Genomic DNA, 12,697 nt, shown 5'->3' on the forward strand with positions numbered 1-12,697 from the left:
TAGATATTATAGATGGAATAAGGCTTTTATAGGCTCCTTCAAAGCATATTTTCATTTTTTAAAATCAGAACTCTTCCAGAAAAATCCAGATATATGATCCCTTCACCTATAAACCCTGATGATAGATAAACTCGAGTTTGTGAAGTTTGAATTCAGTCAAAGGATGCACTTAAGGACCTAGATGGCCACCTGTGGCTTCAAGGCTGCAGGTTCCCCACCCCTGGTACAGTGGTTATGGTACTGGTCTCAGAGTCAGGAAGATAGGTTCAAATCCTGCCTCTGGGAATTACTAGTAGAGTAGGGGATCCAGCTTCAGAGACTTACTAGGAAAATGAGGTTATATACTCTGGGAAAGTCATATAACATCTCTGTGCCTCAGTTTCCTCATCTGTTGTGAAAATTGGGATGGGGCAAGCTCACTTGATGGCCTATAAGCTCTCTTCTAGCCTTGAATCCTGTGATTATTACTTTTTTCCCAGGTTTTTTCCCAGGTCCTTGACCCCCTGGATAATTTTTCCTTGTCTACTCCTTCAGTCTCCTTTTCCAGTTGATAAATTCTTCCCCTGGAACTTCCATTTGAGGAAATATCTACTTTAGCCATGCTCACTTCTCATCCAGCTCAGTCCTGACTCTACTTTTCCACCTTGTCCCACCCCCTTTTCTGCTTCCTTTTATATATTGTCTTCCAGCCTTAGAATGTAAGCTCCTAGAGATCAGGGCCTATCTTTTTGTTTGTATTAGTATTTCCCAGGGATAGCACAGTGTCTGGCATATGGTAAGCACTTACTAACTACTTTATTTCTATCTATTCTAATACCTTTATGGTTTTTCTTTAGGTAAATTTCTCTGATGATCTGTATGATTCAAATGAAGACCTCCAAAAAAAGTAATTGTTATTATTTAGTTCTCATTTCCCCTGATTTTCATAATACACTCCCAAATGGGAACCTTAATAACAACCTTAGACAATGTTGCATCCATGAGCCACTTTTTACCTGAGAGTAATGATGTACCCAATGCAGTTTTTCCTCCACATCTTCCAAGAGGTGACTTGCCCTACTGAACACCTTTAGGTAACTAAAATTCTCTAACTCTGTAGGAGTCTGGAAAAGCTCCAGAGGAAAATGAGACACTGGTGAATTTATTTCATGAATCATCTTCAACATAAGTATGGAAAACTATGTCAAAGGAGTGTTAAAATCAAGTGGAAAAAGATGAGCTAAGGTTTTCAGTAGATTTATTTTAATAGATTGGAATATACATACCATTTCATCACCACATAAACTGAGAGAAAGATGCACAGAGAGAAAATGCTCTGGCCAAATTCCCTATACTTAGCCTCAGAAAGTGTGCTGAGATCTAGAGGGTTCTGTCCAATTTCGACCCAGAAATGAATGAAAGGAAAACCACTGTTTTCCATTACATCTGAAATGTGGATGTTCTAAAACTTTTTAAAATTTTGAGCCAGCAGTAAAAGAAACTATTTTTTTTTTTACTTTTTTAAGAGTTCTATTTTTAAGAGACAAAATAAAAGAAAGCTTGTTTGGTAAGAAACAGTGGAGCTCATGTTAAACTCATGTTAAAGCTTGTACTCTATTGCAAACATCAAGATAAGCCTCTCCTAGTAGCCACTAGCAAAGAAGCTGTTTCTGCAGGAACAGGCAAAGTCAGCAGGACAACTGACATTTCAAACCATAGAGTTCACGTCCTTGCTGGAAACAGTATGCTGTTTAATATAACAATTAGACACTTTGTATTCTATGTTTTGAAGCAAATTGAAGACAAGAAGATTGAAGAAGAGAGGCTAATTCCAATGACTGAGTGGGTAAGGGAGTGTGACCTATTCCTTGAAAGAAACTCCTTGTAAAGGTTTGTTCCTTGGAAGCAGGGGCAGCTAGGTGGTGCAATGGATAGAGCACCAGTGCAGGACTCGGGAGGACCTGAGGTCAAATCTCACCTCAGACACTTGATGCTCACTAGCTGTGTGACCTTGGGCAAGTCACTTAACCCCATTTGCTTCATTCTGGGTCATCTCCAGTCATCTTGATGAATATCTGCTCACTGGATTCAGATGGCTGTGGAGGAGAAGTGAGGCTGGTGACCTGCACAGCCCTCCCTCATTCAAAAAAAAAAAACAAAGTCAAGCGCAAGTCATGTCATTATTTCTCTGATGGCAGTTGTCCTTGGAAGTAGTAAGAGATGAACAAGAGGAGTAGAGAGAAGGTACTAATGAGAAGGTAAATCCAAATCCCATAATCTTGATCTAATAAATGTTTACATTTGAATATTACTTTATAGTTTTCCAAGTAAGTTTTCATAGTTATCCCATGTGATAGTTGAAGGAAGCTATAGAGGCAATGTGGAGCTGAGGAATGAACCCTGACATAGAAGTTAAAAGAACTGGATTCTAGTATTGGCTTTGATACTTGTTCACGGTATGAGCTTGGACGAGTCATTTTCCCTCTCTGGGCCTGTTTCCTTATCTGTAAAATAGACTACATCAGAGGTGTCAAATTCTTCAGATCTCTTGCTGTAAAACTCCCAGTGCTGCCAAAGCAAATTAAAATGCTACCCTATCTCTAGCCTCCCACTTCTCAAATTGAAAGGATAAAAGGGAAAAAACCCTTGTAATAAATATATATAATCAAGCAAAACAAATGAGTACATGCCTCTGTACTGAAAATCATAGAAGGTTCTTTACTAAATGTTTGTTGAATTAAACTGTAGTATGACCCTTTACTTAATACCACTTACCACCACAGCTAGTACATTTTTGGAACTCTTTCCTAGAAGAGGCAGTATTCTACCCACCACAAGCCATGAGCTTATGGCTCCCTGGTGAGCTTGAGTCTAGGATGAGCCCAGCACATGTTGATCTTCTTTTCTATGCTACGATGCTTTATCCTATTCCTAGCCTTATTCCTATGCTACAGTGCTTCTTGAAAGGCAGCTGATATCTTGGCACAGAACAGTGGGTGTCTACTATCAGATCAGCTGTAGCAGCAATGATAGTAGCAACAGATTGGCAGTTTCATACCTGCAAAAAAGAGAGAAGTCGTATATGGTGAATAGGTTTTTTAAAACATGTATTTAGTTACATTAATGGAATACATATCCTTGACAAGTGAAATAAATTTAAACTGTTTTTTTTGGGTTGGGGGAGGAATCTATCCTACAACTTTTGAAGTCAGCAATGGAAACAAATATTCCCCTCTGTGAAAGTGTCAGAGACAATGCAAAACTAAGCTGAATTATGCGTCAGATTCATTTGGGTAACTCTTATAGCCTTATGTGAGATTGATGACTTTCAGAAGTGAGCTGACATTGTTTCCCTTAACAACCCTTTAGAAAAGAATAGGTTTTCCATGTAGCAGATTACTATGAAAATCCCTATGGAAGTTGTCCATCCTTAATAATCTGGGAATTAGATAAAGATTACTAAAAACATTGTGACTGTACACAGACCACACAGAGGGGTGTGACATGCATTCTGTGATTGAAAGGATCCTTCAACTACTACCTTTCCCAAAATGGTAGAACATCACCATAAAACTGAGAAATGATTTTTCAGTTTCAGTTTCATTGGTGGTATCGGCTAATGATTTAACAAATACAGCATTCTGTTTGTACTCTGAAACTGATTTCTAAAGATATAATTTACAAAGACCAATTTTAATTTTAAGAAATTAAAATTTTCCATGAAACATTTTGCCATGAGGGAAGAATTAGAAAAAAAAAACCCAACTCATTGGACAGAGTCAGGAGGCTAAAGCTATAGTAAATACTTGAAAGTTTTTTGACCTTCAACAAATTATTTGTGTGCTGTGGGCTTCAACGAACTCATCCATAAAATGAAGGGTTTAGATGATTGTGGGGATAATTTTATGAAGAAGAAGGGTTTAGCCTTGGTGAAAAGGACCACGTCTTCAGCAGAGCCTAGATTAAGGGAAAAGAGAATGAGTGGTGCTGTCAAGAAATTGTGAGTTGAAGAGGAAAGAGGTTATAGCAAATTGCCTCTATTTTCTCAGTAAAGTATGAAATGAGGTCTTTTGCTTTGGAGAAACCTCCAACTTTTCAATATGATACTAATAATTGTCATCTAGCATCAGCCTTCAATGGGGATGAAAGGGGAAAAACTATTGTATGAAGTAGACCATTTGTAATTCAGTCTAGAGCAAAGGATCAGCATATAGAAAAGGGCATGGGAAGAATTGAAATTTCAGACTTTCAAATGCAGTAGCAGTGGCTTGTTCAAGGTTCTTAGGATCTTCACACAATCATGGGATTTTATAGATGGAAGGCACTTCAGTGGTCAACTAGTCCACCTGAAATGGACTTTCCACTTTATTATTTCCATTGAGCTTCTGGTTGAAGACTTCCACTGAGGAAGAAATTATCACTTCTCTGGTAGCCAAATGAACTTGAACAAATAATTGTCATCAAGTCTAGTCTAGCAATGTCTAATGTTCCAATTCCCCTCCTGGCTTCTGCACCCTGCCCCTTTGTTTAAGGGTAAAAGTGGAAAGAGTGGGGCAGTACACTACAGATGCACTCAAAAAAGCCTTTTTAGTAGATGAATAGGACCAAACAGTTCCAGAAACTATTCTAGTTTTGTCTTTTTGTCATTGGGACCTAAGGAAAAGGGAGTGAACATATGATTTCACTGGTGTATGGAATTTCTGAATGAAGAGTCTCTACTAATCCAAACTGGCACCTTTTCTGCCAATTACAATCTCTAAGAGTTGACTGGTATCACTAATGATAAACAGTTTTGCCCAGGATTACAAAGCCAGTATAGAAAAGATTTGAACTCATGTCTTCTTGGCTTTGAATCCCTCTAAAGACAATGTCTTTTTGTTGCCTTTTCTCTCTGTTACCTATAAATCTGCAAAATGCAAGAGAAAAACAAGTGCACCCAGCAATGTCGCTACTAGGACTGTATCCCCAAGAGATCATAAAAATGGGAAAGGGTCCCACATGTACAAAAATATTTATAGCAGCACTCTTTGTAGTTGCCAAAAACTGGAAGTCAAGGGGATGCCCATCAATTGGGGAATGGCTGAATAAATTATGGTATATGAATGTAATGGAGTACTATTGTACCATAAGAAATGATGAACAAGACGACTTCAGAGAGGCCTGGAAGGACTTATATGATCTGATGCTGGGTGAAAGGAGCAGAACCAGGAGAACTTTGTGCACAGCAATGATCACAGTGTGCGAGAGTTTTTTCTGGTAGACTTGGAATTTCGTAATAACGCAAGAACTTATTTTTTAAAAAAAAATCCCAGTGGTGGTTTTCTAAGGCAAAATGCCTTCCACACTCAAAGAAAGAAATATGGAAGTCATTCGCAGAATGTAGCAGATCATGTTTGTGTGTGTGTGTGTGTTTTTGTGTATCATATTTTGATTTGTTATATGATTTCTTCCATTTATTTTAGTTCGACTACATAGCATTACTATAGTGAAAATGTACTCAATAGGAAAGTATATATAGAACCTATACAGAATTGTATGCGGTTGTAGAGAGGGAGGGAGGTAGTGGGGGGTAGGTGTGGGGGGATAAAATCTTAATTTTATGGCAGTGATTGTAAAGCATTAAAAAATAATAATAAAATAAAATTTTTTTTAAAAAAAGACAGAGAAAAACAAGTGCAGTATGAAGTTTCCTCAGACAACAGTTGCATCGGTTCTCTTTCTGTCTTTTACTTTAACCAGTCCAGGCTGCATACAATTAATTGAAAAGTGAATCCTCTTCCAGTAGTAAGCCATGTAAAATGTAAATGTGTGGTTTGGTGCTTGCCAAATTTCGTGCTTTCTGAGTTTTCTTCAAGAAAATAGTCATGATATATAGAGATGAGGTTTTCTGGATGGTCTACAGTCTTTCGAATGCTCTCATGATCCTGAACCACATTTTCCAGTTTTCACCATCTTCCTCTGTGTGCATTTTCATATTAAAATTATTGACTAGCAAGGACTTAATTTAAAAGATATTAAATTCTTCACATAAGTTCTCTACTTTATCCTCAGCAATGAATGTTAGCAGAAAAGCTGCAATTGTCTTCATGATAGTCTGCTTGTTATACTCAATGTGAACACTGCAATGTGAGATGACCAATGTGATGTGTGTAATCAGGAAGAATCAACCATCTCTCCCGTTAGCTTTGGTTAGAGTATATTCCATGGAGCATACCTGGAGCTTGGCCCCTTCTGATAACACATATCCTGGTATGCACATGTTGACCACATGTGCTGGCTCAGTGCTGAAATCCTTGGCACTTTAGAATGACCCAGCAAACTCTGAATTGTCCTTGTTCTTCAGTGATGGCAGTAAGGGGAGGTGGCTACTTAAGAGCAGATTGGCCACTAATTTAAGAGCTGCCCATTTAGTAGAACATGAAGGAGCGGCTTCATCTTCTAGAACTCACTCTCCTGATTGACTGAGCCAACGGGAAAAGGAAAGGTTCCCTGGATTATACCCATTACACCAAGTTTCCCATGAAATTCTATTTCTTGATGCCTTTGGTTATTTGATGAAACCCTCTCTTCCAAGTCCACTCTTTACCTAACAAGCTTTTATTCCATTTAACACCTTTATGTCTTCTGATTTCATTTCTAGCAAAAATGTTGATTTGGATGTGATTTACTTGTGCTGTAGTATGAGGCCTTGAATTAAAGTTTTGTAGATCATTGGATGAGGAAGGATTAAATTGATGTTCATTGATGATATCAGAACTGTACTATTACCGACCTCTGTCCCCACCACCACTGTTACTGTAGAAGAGCAAAGACACCACACCCCCTTAGCGTCACCTTGACTAAAATGCTGATCATCCAGTGGTCAAATTTCTGGCAATGAACCTTTGTGATTTATTGACCCTCAGCATATCATCAGGCCTATACACAAAGTCTGTCTTTTCAGCTTGGTAGAATCTGTTGCTGCCTTCAAGGATCCATGCCCCCATGAGCCAGCAGATGAAGACTTAGCTGAAGGATGTTTTCCAGCTCTCAAATTCTTTTGGTCTGCTTAGGATGCAGTAAATTACAGCAATACACAAGATGGATATTGCTTTACATTTTTCCCTTTAATCTTTATAGTTATTTGCAAGTAACATTATAATGTGGCGGAGACAGCTTTACCTGCCCAGGATTTGTAGAGACTGAAGATTTCCTCAGAGGGAAAAGGATTAGGGTGAAGTTTAGAGATTAAGATAAAAGTTGAAATCTAAACACACAAGTTCACCTTACATGGATGCATACAGAGTCATAAATCTTGGTCGCAAAATGGAATTCAGCCAACAAGGTACAGTAACTAAGTATATGTCTAACTTCCTCATAAAAAATCTACAATGGGTAAAGTTATGGATAGTGCCAAGACTGGTCTTTCACTGATGATAAAAATCTGGCCCTGTTGATCCTGACTGCAGTAGAATTAGAAGCAGTATTTTTTAAATGACATCTGGATGACATTTTAAAAAATCATGTAATTTGCTTTTTTTTTTTTTTTTTTTTTAGGGCAAAATGATGCTCTCTGATCCACAATATAGATCCTGATAGCACACTGTGTTTTGGGCTCTCTTCCTATGTGTGGAATTCCCATTGTGACCCAGGAAATTTCTCTGGGGGAGTATACAAAGCTCTATGAAGAACTATATTGCAGTCATGGAAGAAAGGGGCCTCCAAGGTGCAGGAATGTTCACATTCTGTTCAGTTCTAAGAAAGAAGTGGGAAGTGCATCTGCAGCTTTGCATGGGAGTTTTGGTGGGTGTGAATGTAGTTCTGTAGCAAGGCTCCATGGCTACGTATCTAAGATGACCTTGGCCTCAATGCAGGGAATGTACAAGGAAGCAAACACCCTCTCTTCCACTCCACCCCACCCCATACTTCCACATGCACACCCTCACATATGGGGCAAAACTGCTATTTGCTTGCATTATCAATGCCAACTTTGTGATCAACCACAAATGAATTTCTGTTCAAAGCAGGTACATTTTTTTGTTAAAAATCAAGTTAATCCTGAGATATAGGCCACAGTTAAGCCATTAAAGGAAAGAATTCAGATGCCCAGATGTCAGTTTTTCCATTCATAGAATTCCTTAAATTCTTACAAGTTTCTAATCCTAATTTTCTATTGAATTTATTACTTTGTTGTAGCCAGTTCCTATTTGTGTCTACTTGATTTCTTATCTAGATTTTAATTTTAATTTATGTTGAAATTTTAATATTTTAAGCTTATCTTCTCTAAAATAATAAATTCTCTCAGTTTCAGAACAGGTGCTAGCTTATTGATGGAAGGAATTTCTTCACTTGGGAGTTCTCTTTACCAGTGAGATCACAGGTGTGATTAAAAAAAGATTCAGCCTATTTCTGATGTTTCCTTGTTTTCATCAGATTTAAAATGAGAGAATCATTCTTATCCTTAAAAACTATGAAGTTTATGCATGATAGGGCAATGAAAGTTACACAGACACAGCCCTGAGCCCCAGGCAAGCTTGTAATCTGAGGTAGACAACTGACCCAGTGCCTATCCCAGTGCCTGGTACATAGTGGGAATTTAACGAATACTTGTTAGCAAAATAATTGACTTAAGTAGTGCTGAAAACTTCTAGGCCCTCAAGCCAAATCTTTCAATTATATACTATTCTAACATAACAAATTCAGAAACACTCTTGTTGTACCTCCTTTCATGGGCCCCCCAAGCACCGCAAACTCTGTATGCCTCTAAGTAAAGAGCTTATAAAAGATACTCCTCAAGTTATGATAGTACAGAACTGATCTGGGCCAATGGGTCTTCTTGCTCTTCATCACACATAACATTTCATTTCCTAACTCTGTGTCCTGTATGGAAAGGACACCTGAAGACATTTGTCTAGATCTCTATTTGGATCATTCGTTGTATTAAAGGGAATCACAGAAGAATTTTTATGTAAGAAATTTGTTTCTCACTTGGGGATGAGAGAGTAATTTCCAGTCAACCCCCAGGTCCCTAAAACCTCTCTCTCTCTCTCTCTCTCTCTCTCTCTCTCTCTCTCTCTCTCTCTCTCTCTCTCTCTCTCTCTCTCTCTCTCTCTCTTTCTCTCTCTCTCTTCACCTCCCCCAAACTTTCTTCATTTTTCTAATAAAATCATATATCCTTAAAATTTTGAAGCATGTTATAACCATCTTTTTTGGGGGTCTATTTGGGGGGAAGTTGATTTTATCAGTGTGGAGAACTCCATTTAGCAATTCAAATCAGAAACTACTCTTTAGCTTACAGTTTTCAAAGTTTTCTTAGGACACTGAAAAATTAAGCGACTTTTTCAGTCACAGTTAAGATGTATCAGAGGTAGAACTTGAATTCAGGCCTTCATGATACTGTCTCCAGTCTTCTAACTACTGTATCTTTCCTTATTTAATATTATTTAACAACATTAATTATTACAGGTTGATGTTCCATCCAAATTCCTTTGAGGATCCATAAAAAGAGAGAATGCCACTATACGTATGGGGAGGATATGTATGGTAGATAATGGTTCTTTTCATACGGTTCACTAAGTGCAGGGCAATACCCTATACCTTTTTGGTAAAGGGAAAGAGAAGGTAGAAGACCTGAATAGGAAGAGAGATAATTGGGTGATTTCTGAGTCTAAGTGTTAAGGCCGCATCTTGCTGTTGTTGTGTTCGTCCTTTCTTCTTGAAGAGGACCATACATCAAGATGATGACATGACTTGCAGTTGACTTTGATTTGAGTGAGGGAAGGTTGTGCAAGGTCACCAGCCTCACTTTCTTCTACTGAGCCATCTGGGTCCAGTGGCCTGATATTCATCAGGATGATTGGACATGGCCCAGGATGCAATGGGAGACCCTGGCCTTTTCAGGCTAAGGTCTTTCTGGGTAAAAGAGAAACAATTAGGGTGGAGACTTGTCCAGTCTATGAACTCCAGAGTGAATTGGGTTTAAGGCTTGATCTTTGAGCAAGAAATGTAGCTTTTGGGCATGGAGTGTACCTTCCCCTGGGTAGAACACCAGAAGAAGGAGAAGGAAAAGGAGGAGGAAAGCCTTATCTAATCAAACCAGAAAGACTATGGAGCAGGGGTGGAGTTTCAGAAGTATTTTAAATTATGAGAGAGTGACCACTTACTTACCAAGAACATTCTGGGGTTTGGATGAATATAAAGGGAGGGAAAAAATGGTTGGCATGGAATGACCAGATGAAAAGAGATTTGAGGGATCTTCCACTAACCCCAGGCTTCAATCTACTATGCCGTTGATTAGTTTGATTTTGTTGATGGCTTGGGTATGAAAAAAGGTGATGAATGCTGTCTTTGACCTCAGGTGACACATGCTTGCCCCTTTAGGGTTGAACGACTGTCTCATTTTGCTCCAAAAATTGCAATCTAAGCCTCATCAATTTAAGATACAGTTAGTGTAATCATCCAACCAATAAACTGCTGACACACTATTTCATCTGTCAAATGGACTTCCATTGTAAGCTTCACTGTAGCCAGTCATCCATTCAGGGTTTTAATATTCTCCTAGTAGCTAATTTCACATTATTTCCACTTAAATGGATTTCATCATTAAACTGGGGTTATATTATTTTAATATACACTTTGTACTTACAAGACTAAAGGCTTACCTGCTTTTATAACCAGGTTTACTAAATTATTCTTTTGGGAAAAAAAGCAACATGAATATGTTTTTACACATCTCCATATAACAGTAATTGTGTTCTTAGTCTGATTAAGAGAATACATACAATACAAAGAGCTATTGTGAAGGCATTAACAATTTTAAGTGAAATTATATTTTATTTGACATACCAGTTACAGACACTTAACTAATATTAATACAGATATGTGTGATGTATTCTTTATTCATTTACAGAAACTTATTCCTTTTTCTCCCTGGACATCAAACCCCGCCATACACCTATTGATTTTTCATATGTAAATGTTTCCCTTTGGTTCAGGGTTGGGGTTTTTTTGTCTTTTGTTTCAATGTTTGTTTTGTTTATTGAATTGCACAAATATTCCTGGACCTTTCCCAAAATCCCTGCAGTCTCTGGATGGGCCCACAGAATAGAATTGGGGAACCATTATGTTTGGGCAATAGAGGTCAATTTTGTAAATCATCAAAATCATTCGCATTCTCCTTCCTATTATCTTCAATGTATATTGACTGAATGATCTCATATTGGGCAAAATTGTGCAGGCCAGTGATCTGTGTTTAGGATTTCTTCATCCCTTTTTATGTCCTTCAGACTCTTTAGATCCCATTACTTCAGAGTAAGAACCACAAATACTGCTGCCCACAAACAGTGTCCCAGACACAGGGCTTTGTTCTCTCTTTTTCCCTCACCTTCAGACTTATCCGGCTTCTGCCTTGTTTCTAGGATCCTGTTCCCTGCTAAGGAATGAGTACACCATACACTAATTCAAACTAAGCTGGCAATAGCTGATTGCCATTTACTATTTTATCCAATAACAAATGACATCTCTATTTTGACATTTGCATCCTGTAATACTGCTGCCCTAAAAATGGCTCATTTAGACATTGAAGACACTGAAGGCAGATGAAGGGGAAGAGCAGGAGAAGCAGGCAGTGAGAGACTTTGCCAGAATCATTCCAGCTCTTTCCAAAATGTTGAGTCCAGCATCCCCTAAGTCACTTTAAGTTTAGGTAAGGTACTACTATAATTTCTTTCATGAAATGGAAAGAGGATTGTAATAGGTAGAACCTATCTCCATTCATAGTTGGATAATGGATCAGCAGCACCCACCCAGTACCATTGTTTACAAGCCCCTGCTGATGTAGTTTTACCAGACAGTCAGATGCATTAGCTCAAAGAAAGAGAATTTAGTCAAACAGCATAGCAAATAAAGTGTAACAAAAGATTTCTCCACGCATTTGTGAGGGATCCCCTCTTCCATAGGTTATCATACCACCAATGTGAAAGAATAAATGCAAAGGGAATATGAATGAAGGGGTACATGGGAAGAGTCCCCACGGCATATCCATATATACGGCCAAAGCAACTCATACCTCCTTCATGACAGATCTGCCAATGTCCTTCAGTGGAATCACAGGACTGCTTTCCCCTCTGCTGGGTGTCTTCCTTTTCTTTCCTTCACTTTGTTTCTGTTGGATGTCTCCAGTGGGAGCAAGATTGCCAAGCTTTTCTCTGCTGATATTTTCTGGGCTTCAGCTATTTAGCTTCTTCAGAAACATCAGCTACTCTCTTACTATCTATTGGCAGACAGTAGCTAAAAAGCCTTCCCCTGGAAGAGAACTTCAGCTGCGTTTGGGCATAGCCAAAGGCTACGAGCCAACAAAAGCTAGCAGAGTACCACAGGCTAAGATTAAATTTATTTTTTGGATAATCTTTCTCCTACTACAGACTCAAAGTCCTTGTTTCCAGATCAATAATTGACTTGAGGTTAAAAATTCTTTTTATCTTCTATTAAATTGCTTGTGAGTCTGCAGCTATAATCATAAGTCAATTGGTAGGGACTCACTTCATTCTCTTTTTCATTTTGCTTTATTTTTCAATGAACAAATATTCATTTTCCCTCTCACTCCTCAAATTGAAAAGAAATCCAAAACCCTTGTAGCAAATGTGCATAGTCAAGAAAAAGAAATTCTCACTTTGTCCATATGAAAAAAATGTATATCTCATTCCATATCTTGAATCTATCACTGTCAGGACATAGGTAG

This window comes from Notamacropus eugenii, chromosome 4 (genome assembly GCF_028372415.1).
Source record: "Notamacropus eugenii isolate mMacEug1 chromosome 4, mMacEug1.pri_v2, whole genome shotgun sequence".
In the NCBI taxonomy this organism is placed as follows: Eukaryota; Metazoa; Chordata; class Mammalia; order Diprotodontia; family Macropodidae; genus Notamacropus; species Notamacropus eugenii.